This window comes from Sorex araneus, chromosome 2 (assembly GCF_027595985.1).
Source record: "Sorex araneus isolate mSorAra2 chromosome 2, mSorAra2.pri, whole genome shotgun sequence".
Taxonomy (NCBI): Eukaryota; Metazoa; Chordata; class Mammalia; order Eulipotyphla; family Soricidae; genus Sorex; species Sorex araneus.
In genome coordinates, this window is record NC_073303.1 from 225,354,813 (window position 1) to 225,367,653 (window position 12,841).

Genomic DNA, 12,841 nt, shown 5'->3' on the forward strand with positions numbered 1-12,841 from the left:
CCCCGGTCTGTGCCCTGGGAATCTGGGGTGGGCAGGCAGGGAGTCAGCAGGGGAGCTGGCAATGAGTTCCTGAGACGTAATGGAATCAAGGTGGGATGTGACGAAGGTGCTCTGACACTAGCCCTGAAAGCATTATGACAGGACCCACTTGTGGACACAGAAACTGAGATCTGATAAGGCCCTCACGGGCAGGCCCAGGCCCAGGGAGTGCTGGGTCCGCCTCCTTCGCTCAGCACAAGTGAAGGGCTCGAAGACTTGGAAGAGGGGCCGGAACGATAGCACAGCGGGTAGGGCGTTTGCCTTGCATGTGGCTGACCCGAGTTCAATCCCCGGCATCCCATAGGGTCCCCCGAGCACCGCCAAGAGTAATTCCTGAGTGCAGAGCCAGGAGTCACCCCTGAGCATCGCTGGGTGTGACCCAAAAAGCAAACAAAAAAAAAAAAAGAAGAAAAAAAGGACTTGGAAGACCATCAAAAGCTTCAAACTCTTCTTGACAAACATAGCAACAAACTCAATATATATTGGGTTTGGGCCACACCCAGCAATGTTCAGGGCTGACTCCTGGCTCTGCTCAGTGATTCCTGGGGGGCTCAAGCGACCATATGGATTGAACACGGGTCAGCCATGTGCAAGGCAGTGCCCTACCCGCTATCTCTCCGGCCCCATTTACAAACTGAACTAGGTAGGAAGCTCACGCAGGGAAGTTTGGGGAAAAGTACATCTAAACTAATGTGGACAAGGAAAAGAGCATGCAAGCCCACACTGCCGGGCGTGTTGCCTGCACATGCACACACACACACACACACACACACACACACACACACACACACATCTCCCCTCCGAGATGTGCAGCCTCATGCTCTCTGCCCCTGGAGAAGCCCAGGTTCTCTCTGGAATGTGCTGTACTCTCTTCTCCCTCTTCCCGACCCCCTTCCTCTTACCTAAATAAAAACTGTTTCTATTTTTATTTCTGTATTGCCCCCTCCTGAACTGGAGTGATAGCACAGCAGGGAGGGCATTTGCCTTGCACGCGGCCGGCCCAGGTTCAATTCCTCCGTCCCTCTCGGCCCGGCAAGCTACCGAGAGTATCCCGCCCTCACAGCAGAGCCTGGCAAGTTCCCCATGGCATATTCGATATGCCAAAAACAGTAACAACAAGTCTCACAATGGAGACGTTACTGGTGCCCGCTCAAGCAAATTGATGAACAACGGGATGACAGTGACAGTGACATTGTCCCCTCCTGAAATTCTTTTCTTTGAGGACAAGGCACAGACCCAAAAGGCCTTGGTAAGGTCGAGGGCCAAATTCCCTTTCCTGCAAAGAGCAAATCCTCGCTCCAGCCTGAGTCAGGGCTCCCCACGAAATAAGGTGGTGGGGATCGTCTCCCACAGTGGCTGAACAACGGACTCCAGCTGAGCTTCACAGCTGCCTCGGGGGCTGATAGACGTGAGGTCTGCACCACACAGGGGCTCACTGCAGACTTCCACCAGTCCTAAACCCCCCAGGGTCTTCCGGGGGAACAGAGGTGGAGAGAGAGAAAAAGGCAGATTGTTCTTCTTGGAGCTGCCCCCTCTCCTCCATACTTCACAGAAGCCACCCGGGGAACCTCCACCAGCCACAAAAGGAGTCTCAGGAAGGAGATAACACAGTCAAGTAAGAGACGTTTATTTAGGAGAAGAGTAGTGATGTATTTGACAGAGCATCGGCCTTTCCCGAGTGAAGAGAGCCAAGCACACACCTGAAGAAATGCAGGCAAGTCCCCGAGATGGGGAATATGTGCCGTAAAGTGAAAGAAAGGAGTGATATATCTCAGACAGACACACGAGACCTGCCCAGCTCTCTCTCTCTCTCTCTCTCTCTCTCTCACACACACACACACACACACACACAGAACATCCCCTCTCTCAGGGGCTTCCAGCCTATGCTCCAGGCCTAGAATCCGGCCTCTCGGATGGACCGTATGTCTCAAAGGCCTCCATGCCCCTGGGCTGGTTTGCGTTGCAGACCCAGCCTTTCCCAGTTCAGCTGCCAGGGCCCCCTGCATCCCTGCTGGACTGGTGGTGACCACGCCAAGTCCGGGAGGGGCCTGGAGCAGGGAACAGCTCTCCTTCTACCTGGGCTTTAGACCAAGTTCTGAGTTACACCTTTCTGAGGCCTGATTTGGGTTTCTGAGTCTGAATATAACAATAGAGACCGTGGCCGGCGGGGGTGGGGGTAGGGGAGTCAGGTCCGTCTTCCTTGCAAGCCCGAGGCCCTGAGTCTGATCCCTGGGGCAGCCACTTGCCCCGGGAGCAGAGGCCCAGCTGCACTGCCGTCTAGAGCCCTGGGCCACTGCAGTGTGTCTCCAGGTCACACAGCCCAGCTGCAGAGAACAACTAGGAGGTGCCACCCCCAGCGAGCACTGTGTGAGCACGGGAGCGACTCCTAGTGAGCACTACAACCGGAAGGTGCTCCAGTGCTACGAGTGCATGAGAGCGCCCCCTAGCGAGCTCATGTGCAAGCACCGCAGGAAAGTGCGGACCCCTTTGACACCACAACCAAGTCAAGTGTGTGTACCCCATGGCAGCGGAGGGAGGGAGAGGAGGAACACACACAGATACATGCCAATAGGATGCGACTTATGATATACGTACCCGACCATCCTCTCCTTCTTGCTTCCTTTGATCTTACTACTTTGATCACTTCCCAATTTCTCGAGTTGAATGTTTAAACTGACCATCCTTCTTCTTTTCCAGTAAGACCATTTGACTGCTTCCTGTCACTTTCTCATAAAACAATCTGACTTGTGCTCATTTAAATTCTATCCTTAGGATCTGGAGCGATCAGACAGCGGGCAGGGCATTTGCTTTGCACAGGGCCCACCCAGCCTTGATTCCCAGCATCCCCATATGTTTCCCTGAGATTGTCGGGAATGATCCCTGAGCCTAAAGCCAGGAGGAAGCCCTGAGCACCACTGGGTGTGGCCCATAAAATTAAATGCTTAATTAATTTTAAAATAAAATAATTTTATTCTTGGGCCAGAGTGATAGTCCAGCAGACCAAGGTACTTGCCTAAAATGCTGCCAACCCAGGATCCACCCCCAACACTCGCTATGGTCCTCCAAACACCACCAGGACTGATCCCTGTGCACAGAGGCAGGAATAAGCCCTGAGCACTGCTGAGTGTGGCCCCAAAACAAAAATATTCACAAAATAAAAATCTAAAAGTTTTTAATAAATTTTATTGAATCACAGTGAGATATTTACAAGCTTTCATGTTTGGGTTACAATCACACAATGATCAAACACCCATCCCTCCACCAGTGCACATTCCCCACCACCAATATCCCTGGTATACCCCCCCTTTCCCACCCTCCCCCTGCCTCCATGGCAGACAATATTCCCCCATACTCTCTCTCTACTTTTGGGCATTATGGCTTGCAGCACAGACACTGAGAGGTCATCATGTTTGGTCCATTATCTACTTTCGGCACACATCTCCCATCCCAACTGGTTCCTCCAGCCATCATTTTCTTAGTGATCCCTTCTCTATTCCATCTGCCTTCTCCCCTCCACTCATGAAGCAAGTTTTATTCCCGACTCAGAAGTTATTTAGAAGCATCCTGCCTGGGTCATTCCTTTCACAAACATGCACTAAACTCAGCATATTCTGAGCCTGGCCCCACCTGAGATACTAAGGGAGACAAAATTCCTCCGATGCTAATCCGTGACCTGGCCTCCTGGCCTCCACTCGGGCTGTGCTTCACCTCTGTCTAAACCCCAGCTCCTTCCGAGTGGGCATTACACCCCACCGCATCCCCAAGGACGAACACAGTACACAGCGCCTGGCCCAGTGTTGGTGCTTGTTAGTGTGAGTGAAATCCTGCCCTTCCCCAGCCAGGATTCCCACGTCTGAACACACCTTTGTCCCGTGAAGATGAGGACACATCTCCTTGGGCTTTCTACCTCAGTGCCAACATAATGCTTGGCACAGTGAAGGGGCATGGTGAGTGCGTGCTAGGAAGGAGTGAAGGAGAGGTGAGGGGAGGGGAGGGGAGGGAGATTGGCCATTAATTTGCTCCCCAGAAAAAGGACTCTCTTCCCTGTCCTGCCCTGCCCGAGGCCCCCAGAGGCTCCCTGGGGGGCTCAGCAACCTGACTCCCCTCCTCCCTTCCTCCCTCTTCCCACCCCTTGTCCTCCAACAACCTGGAACAAGGAGCCCGGGACCCCACCCCTGCCCATTCCAAGGACCACACAAATAAGCCGGCCCTGGACTTAGCGCCCCCCTCTCCTTCTCTCTGGCCCACTGACCACCACGAGAGACAGGGAGGCCAGGGGCCCTGGCCTGACTCAGAGAGGCTAAGCCCCCAATACAAGCCACGTGGGGGACAGGCCAAGCGTTCTCTCCCCGGGGCCATGCCTCACCTCAGACCCCCTGCCGGAGGGCACTGACAACAGAGCAGGAGCTGGGGGGAGGCTCCAGACCCCTGCACACTCAGAGTGGGGGGGTGGGCATGCACACAGAGGCGGGTACAGCAGGCGCCCCTGGGAAGCCCGCAGCACTGCCTTGCAGCAGAACTGGCATTTAGCACCTGGAGGCTCCCGAGAAGCCCCCAAGAGGGAGCCAATCCTAAGTGCAGCAGTGCAGGGTGGGGGTGCCGCTTCACCCTCCTGCCCGTCCTCTGGGTCTGCTCAGGCCTAAGGACAAACAGCCAGAAAGGAGGGGCTGGTGGGGGACCCAAGAGAAACTGGGATGGGTAGAACCCGAGGCTCCCTGGGGCAGGGTGGGGGGTCAGGGCGCTCGCTGGCCCAGGAATGCTGGTTCCGTCCCTGGGATCACAGGGCCTCCTGGGCACAGCTGGGTGTCCTGGTGGCCCCCAAGCATTGTCGAGTGCATCGTTGCAGACCCCAGCCACGCCCCACAGCATCACTGGGGTAACCCTGGTGATCCCCCCAGCCCCTCACACTGAGCGCCGGAGCAGACCAAGTTATCACAGAAGATGGCCCTGGGCACCCTGAGCATAATTTGGAAGACCTCAAAATCAAACCTGAAAATAACAAGAACGAAAAACCAAACAGCGCTTCCTGGGAGCTGGGAGGGGAGCTGGCAGTGGAGGAGGGGGAGGGAAGGACTGGGGCAGGGGGAAGCAGTTCCCATCTGCACGGAGAAACTGGAAATGCCGGAACTGAGAATGAGGAAAACTGTGCGGCCTCCCGTCGCGATGTGGGGGTACCTGGCCGAGCTGCCACCGGGGCAGAAGCCAGCACGCACACAGAGCGCGGCCGCGAGCAGGGAGTCAACGCCCCGTACAGGTCACTAAGCGCCGGATAGGTGCGCCAACATGAATGACAGCTGAGGCAGCCACTTCTCAGGGAGGGACGCCCGTGGGGGGCGGGCTTCCTGAGCTGCGTCCGCCCCTCGAGGACAGGGCCAGAAGGGAAACGGATAGAAGGGGGTCCTTGCCCTTAAGGGGCTTCTGGCTTCGAGAGCATCCTGCTCCTGGCCCCAGCCCTGCAGAAGGCCCCTCGCTTGGATGGCCACGTGCCCCTGGTGCTCAGGCTGTGGGATCAAGGCGGCAGGGTGCCCGGGCAGCACGCGGGGCCCCAGGGAGCCCACCTGCACACGCCCACAGAGCCGGTGCTAGCCGGGTGGTCCTGGGAACCCTCCCCAGGTGGAGCTGCGAGGCTTTATGCGCGATCAAAGACTCCCCCACGTGCTTAATCCCAGCAAAGGCGCTGGCGTGGGAGCGCGGCCCCTTCATTTCCAGGGGGTCGGGCTCCAGGGGGCGGAGTCCCCGCCAGGAGCGCAGACGCCGGACCCGCACGCCCCCCCCAACCCCCCACCCCCGGAGAGATGGGCTTGGCGGGGTTGAGGATTAGAGGGTAAGGGGGAGGCCCCACCCTCCGGTCCCTTCCCGGCGCAGAGCCACATTCCTCTGGGGAAACGTCAGTTCCTGCAGGCGCGACGGGTCCCGCGGCAACCACTGCCCCCTGTCGGCCGCGGCCTGAGCTGCACGTCCCGGGCGTCCGGGCGGCGCGGGCAGGGAGGAAGGGAGCTAAACGCTCAGCTCGTGTTTCAGACCTCATCACACCGATTGGCTTTCGTATATTAAACCATCCTGCAAGAGCAGGGGTTTGGGTGTGTTGTTGTTGTTTGGTTGGTTGTTTTTTGGTTTGGTTTGGTTTGGTTTTTGGGTTTGTTTGTTGTTTTTTTTTTTTGCTTTTTGGATCACACCGGCAGTGCACAGGGGTTACTCCTGGCTCTGCACTCAGGAATTACTCTTGGCGGTGCTCAGGGGACCATATGGGATGCTGGGAATCGAACCGGGTCGGTCGCGTGCAAGGCAAATGCCCTACCCGCTGTGCTATTGCTCTAGCCCCTTGTTTGTGGTTTTTGTTTTTTTTTTATCACCTCTTGGCTAGATTTTTTTTTAACTTTTGTTTCCTCAAAGGGAGAAATCTGCTCTTCCCTGTTCCAACGAAGGCTGTGAGTTTGGCAATGTTCCCTGGCTCCTCAACTTTTCAAAAAAGCCAGAAAGAAACCTGCCTTTCCCAGGCTCCCAGACCTGCACTCACCTCACACACAGTGATGGGGGCCTCCAGCCTGCGGGGCTTGCACACGCCCGCCCCATCCTGCTCTTTGCTTATTCCTGCACCGGGAGGGATAGTGAGGAAGGACAGACAGCGCGAGGTGGCCATGATCGATGCAGGGAGAGGACGCAGACTGGAGCGGAGGGAGCGTGGGCCAGGCCGTGGCCAGGGGCATGCCTCCCTGACAAGGGGGCGCTCACTGAAGCCCAAGAGGGCGGGCTGTGGCTCAGCACAGCCCTGGGCTCAATCCCTAACACCGCCCCCCACCAAATATCCAGAGAGAGGGGCCTGAGAGATAGTACAATGGGTCGGGCACTTTTCTTGCAGGCAGCTGACCCAGGGTCATTCCCCCACATCCCATATGTTCCTCAAGCACCACCAGGAGTGACCCCTGAGCACAGAGCCAGGAATAAGCCCTGAGCACTGCCAGGTGTGACCTGAGAAACAAAAATATCCAGTAAAGGACACAGAAGCCAGGATGCCTGAGAACGCCTGGTACAGAGGTCAGAGGGCACGCAGGTCAGGGGGCACGCAGGTGGGGGGCCTGCTGGTGTGGCTTGGGGAACTCCAGCTTTGTCTGACCTGGGTCCAAGAGTGACAGAATCAAACTTTTGTGGGAAGAAGCAGAAGGCCACAGCAGAACGGTCATTTCTGGAATTTTCTCTGTCTGGATTTGACAGACACGGAGAGATCAGCTGCCAGTCTCTTTACACTCCAGTGTCCATTCCTTTTCTTTTCTTTTCTTTTTTTGCTTTTTGGGTCACACTGGCATTGCACAGGGGTTATTCCTGGCTCATGCACTCAGGAATTACTCCTGGCAGTGCTCGGGGGACCCTATGGGATGCTGGAAATTGAACCCGGGTTGGCCGCGTGCAAGGCAAACGCCCTCCCCGCTGTGCTATGGCTCCAGCCCTCCAGTTTCCATTCCAATGAACCAGGGTAGGGTTCACTGAAAACCCGAAAACCCTTGCCCCTTTAGAATATTAGCTTCTGGCCAGTGTCACCAAGGGTGAAGTGACTGGCTTGTCCTGTACCTGTGCTGGGCCAGGCCCCAGCACCCAGCAGAGCCTCCTGGGATATTTGCTGAGGAGCTGGCAGGCAGGCAATGCCCGAGGGAGCGCCCTCTGGAGAGGCCGCCTGGCTGCTTCCAAATGGCCTCTTTTCTGTTTCTCCAAGCCAAGACCACAGGAAATACCAGAAGGGGGGAAGCCAGGTCAGAGGTCAGACCTGTGTGGCTCCCGGGAAAGTTCCACCAGGCTTCCTCCCTGGGGGACAGGAGTCCTTGTCCCAGCAGGGCCAACTGCCGGGCATCGTGGCGCTCCCACCCACAGCCCAAGGCCCCGACCCCAACTCTCCCAGCCTCACAGGGACACCAGCACACGCCACTGACAGTCACAGCATCGTCACACAATAAAGACACGCAGACGCCCCCTGCTAATGACCACCAGGGCCAGGCTGCCCGCCACAGCCCACAGCCACCTCCAGGTAAGCTCATTTATCCACCCAGCTTTACAGACTCGTGACTAAATCTCGGGAGAGACAACTGACCACAAAACCTCACACACACACCAGTGTCCAGGCAGAAAACCCTGAGGCACCCTCAGGAGGGTGGCGGGCTGAGTCAGACCCCCACAGCTGCCGCCACGCCAGCGGCCCGACCCCACTGCCTCACAACTGAACTCTGCAGAGGTGCCAAACTGCCAAGAACGTAGGGCACGCCAGTCTCCAGGCTGAGAGCCCAGCGGCCTTCTTGGGGTGGGGGTGGACAGTCCCCCCCCTCATACTTACAGAAGCCCCAGAAGCCACCCGCACATCCCACAACCACCCACACATAAACTCACCACCCAGGGGCCGGAGCCATTGCACTGCGGGTAGGGCGCTTGCCTTGCACGCGGCCGACCTGGGTTCGATTCCCAGCATCCCATATGGTCCCCCCGAGCACCACCGGGAGTAATTCCTGAGTGCATGAGCCAGGAGTAACCCTTGAGCATTGCCAGGTGTGACCCAAAAAGAAAAAAAAAGACAAACAAACTCACCACCCAGTTAAATGTTCTGGAGTTTTTGGAGCACACAGCCATGTTCCCAGCCATGCAACACCTCCAAACTGCACAGTCTGACACCCCAGTAGGAGCACGCCAAATCAGATGGGAGAGCAACATAGAAGCCAACTTAGCTCAAGACACAAACACATTAACACAGAGGCTCAACTAGCAACAGCAGCTTAGTAAACGCTCAGACAAGGACTTCATGGTGAGGTAAAGCAATTTAAAAAAAAATTTCTTTTACTGAAGTACTTTTGATCAAAAAGTTTTAACAAGCAATATAAAATAAGTTGTTTTCTGCCTGCCAGACTGGAGCGATAGCACAGCGGGTAGGGCGTTTGCCCTGCACACGGCTGACCCAGCTTCGATTCCTCCAACCCTCTTGGAGAGCCCGGCAAGCTACTGAGAGTTTTCCACCCACACGGCAGAGCCTGGCAAGCTCCCCGTGGTGTATTGGATTTGCCAAAAACAGTAACAACAAGTCTCACAATGGAGACGTTACTGGTGCCTGATCGAGCAAATTGATGAACAACAGGACGACAGCGCCTGCTGAGGGGTGGTTCGGAAAATGGGGAGATGGTGGAGGGAAGGTCAGCTGGAATACTGAGTACCTGTAACAAATGCATCTCAAACATCTTAGTAAACCACAGTGCTTAAATAGAGCAGGGGGTGAGCCATGCTGCCCATGTCCCCTTGCAGGGCCCCCAACCCAAATGCACCCCACCCGGGCAGAGGCTGGGGCCTTGCTGAGGTCCCTTCCAGGTACACGAGAACGGGCCCATTCAGGACCACCCTTCCCGAACCCAGGCCTCGGACTGCAGGCCCCCGCGACCCTCCCCTCGCCTCCCTCCCACCAGAGGGTCCCCCAGGCCGGCGTGGTCACTCCCACCTCCATCCGGCTTGGCCAGAGGAGGGACCGGACAGTCTGTCCGCCTAAGTGAAGAGCTGGCCCCTGGTGGTGCAAAGTCCTGCCCCCACTCCCATGGCCCCGCAGGCCACTGCTTGGTACCCGCCTTTGGGCCGTCCCCATCCCACATCCCGCGGCGCCCCTGCCCGCCATCCGCGGGCCGCGCGCGCCCCCTGCTGGCCGCTGCTCTGCCTGCACCGCCGCGTCCCGCGGGAGCAGGACGTGCTATGGGGCGGTGCGAGGGTCCAGTTCCTCCCTCCCGGGGGCCCATTCCTTGTACGCCCAAGTACCCAGGGGAGGTCTGGCATTCCCCTCTTAGCCTAACTCCCCCTTGCCTTCCCCTGGAGGTCGAGGGGACTCCCTGCTCACCCAGATATGGGGACAGGCACAGACGCACTCTGCGCAGCCAAGTCCGTGGGGGGCTGTTTGAGCGGGTGGGGAGCAGGCGTTGGCACAGTGGCCGGGCTTGGGAGACGAAGAAGGCCCCAGCGGGTCCCTGTCCCCAGCCTTAAATCTCTCATGGCTGCCGCTTCCTCCAGTCCAGGTGCTGAAGGGGTCAAGGCCAGCGCCGGAGGCAGGGCCCCAGGGGGATGGGAGGGGAAGGCGGGGAGCTTTTAGGGCCGCGGCTGGCAGGCAAGGGGCTCAGTGCAGCTGGGCAGGCATGCTTGCGTGCACTGCACTTTCCTGCATGCACACGCGTGCACCTGTGTCCACACACACACGCACATGTCAGTATCACGGACTAGCACGCCTGCACGTATGGGCCGAGGTGCACGCACTCCCACAACCCTTAATACCCACCTGCTGACTTTGGTCCATCACTCAAGTCCCCCTCAACCCAGTTTCCGAGGCCCCTAAACACACGAGGGGGCTATAGGGGACTCTGGGGCCAGGCTGACCACAGGTGGGGACCCTGGCTTGGTTTTACTGCCCACTGGCTCTGCCACCATGACTGTGCAGCTTTGCAGAGCCTCAGTTTCCCCACCGGTAACAGTGGGTGAGGAGGGTACAAGTGGGCTGTGAAGGAGAAAGGAGCTAAAGCGATAATCAGCCGAGCAGAGAGAGGCGCCGGCAAGTGGCCGCAGACAGATCCCCATCCCCCAGACCCTGTGTGCCCAGACCCCTCAGTGGGCGCCCCTGTGCCTACTGAGGCCTCGCACCCCGAGCCTGGAGCCCCAGCAGGCACCGGGCCTCAGCCAGCAGGGCCTCTTCCCTTTGCAGCAGCTGAGCTGCGTCCAGCCCCGCCTTGCCCCAGCCCCGCCTCACGGGACCAGGTCCTGCCAGGACCCGCCACTCCCAGCTTCCCTCTTCCTCTGAGCCTGCGTACCTGGTGTGCAGGACGGGGGACTGCAGGACCACCCCGCCTCCCACCACCGCAGTCTGCCCTGGCCACAGTGTAGCGGGGGGCACTGGGCTTCCCTCCCCAGGCTGGGGGTCTGCCTGGAGCCCCTGGCCAGGCCTCCCCACAAGTCCCAGCCCCTTCTCCCACCCCTCACAGACTCTCCCCAGGATCCCTGGGAACAGGGTGGGCACCACCCCTCAAACTCCTTCCCCAGGACCCTGCCCCATGGCCCTGCTCCCCTCCACAGTCTCCCCCAGCTGGGCTCTGAGAAAAGGGAGCCTAGAGAACCGCCGGTCTGAGCCGGTCCAATGGTCCTGCGAACATCCCGAGGGGCAGGGCAGCCCAGTGCCAGGCCCCTGCCCCCGCCCACACACACGTGCACACACACATACATGCACACACATATACTCATGCACACACATACACTCACGCACACACATACACTCATGCACACACATGCACAGACACATGCACACACATGCACAACACATGTACATGCACACGTGTGCACACACTCCACATCCTTTCAGGCCCTAAGGGGTGACCTGCGACTCAGCCTGCCTGTCCACACCCCAGAAGGGCAGAAACAGCCGTCAGGAAAGGCAACCAAGATCAGCAGAGCGCGGTCCCCCACACACACACCCCGTCCTCCAGAAACTGACCTGAGTGGCCACGAGACCAGAGAGGTCCAGCTCCTTCCAGTTCTCCCCGGAGTCAGTCAGGCCATCTCTAGCCTCAGATGTGGGGACCAGAGAGTAGCACAGGCATGGACTACTCCTGCACCAAGAATGTCATTTTGCACATGGATACCTGGGGCCTAGCTCTCGGCTTGACTTGGGGCTGGGTGCCAGGCCAGGCTGCCCACCTCCCAAGAGACAGACAAGACCCGGGACCCCCAATCTGGCTGTGCACCGGGACTGCCTGGCAACTGGGCTTTGAAAGTTTACTGTGTGCAGGGGCTGTGGGTGGGGGCTGTGGGCTGGGGCTGTGTGCAGGGCTGTGTACTGGGGCTGTGTCCCCGGGCTGTGGGCAGGGGGGGGGGACTGTAGGGGGGGGCTGTGTGCGGGGGCTGTGGGTGGGAGCTGTGTTGGGGGCTGTGTGCGGGGGCTGTGTGCAGGGCTGTGTTGGGGGCTGTGTACGGGGGCTGTGGGGGGGGCTGTGTGGTGGGGCTGTGTGTGGGGGCTGTGAGTGGGGGCTGTGTGCAGGGCCGTGTTGGGGGCTGTGTTGGGGGCTGTGGGCGGGGCAAGGGGTGCTGGCTGTGTGCGGGGCGCTGTGTGCGGGGGCTGTGGGTGGGGGCTGTGTCTGGGGGTTGTGGGTGGGGGCTGTGTGCGGGGGCTGCGTTGGGGGCTGTGTGCAGGAGCTGTGTTGCGGGGGCCTGTGTGCAGGGGCTGTGTGTGTGGGGGGGGGGGGCTGTGAGTTGGGGCTGTGTCCGGGGTCTGTGGGTGGGGGCTGTGGGCGGGGGCTGTGGGCGGGGCGAGGGGTGCTGGCTGTGGGGGGGGGCTGTGTTGGGGCTGTGTGCGGGGGCTGTGTTGGGGGCTGTGGGCGGGGGCTGTGTTGGGGGCTGTGGGCGGGGCGAGGGGTGCTGGCTGTGTGCGGGGGGGCTTCATAAAGCAGAGAGCAGGCTTCGTTTTGTGTTGGGGGCTGTGTGCGGGGGCGCTGTGTGCGGGGGCTGTGTGCAGGGTCTGTGTCCGGGGGCTGTGTTTGGGGCTGTGTTGGGGGCTGTGGGCCGGGCGAGGGGTGCTGGCTGTGTGCGGGCAGAGAAAGGGCCGTGCCCTCCCGAGTGCGCAGTGGGGAGCACCGGCCGCCCTGGGAGTCCCCGGCGGGGCCAAGCAGTGTGAAGGCAGCCAGGGCCTGAATGAGAGTGGCGGGTGCCACAGACAAGCGCAGGTTTGGGAAGGGGGTCCTGAACCCTGCTGCGACTACTGACCCCCCTGCCCCGCCCCCTCTGGCCCCCACGGCTTGGCAGTTTCAAACCACGA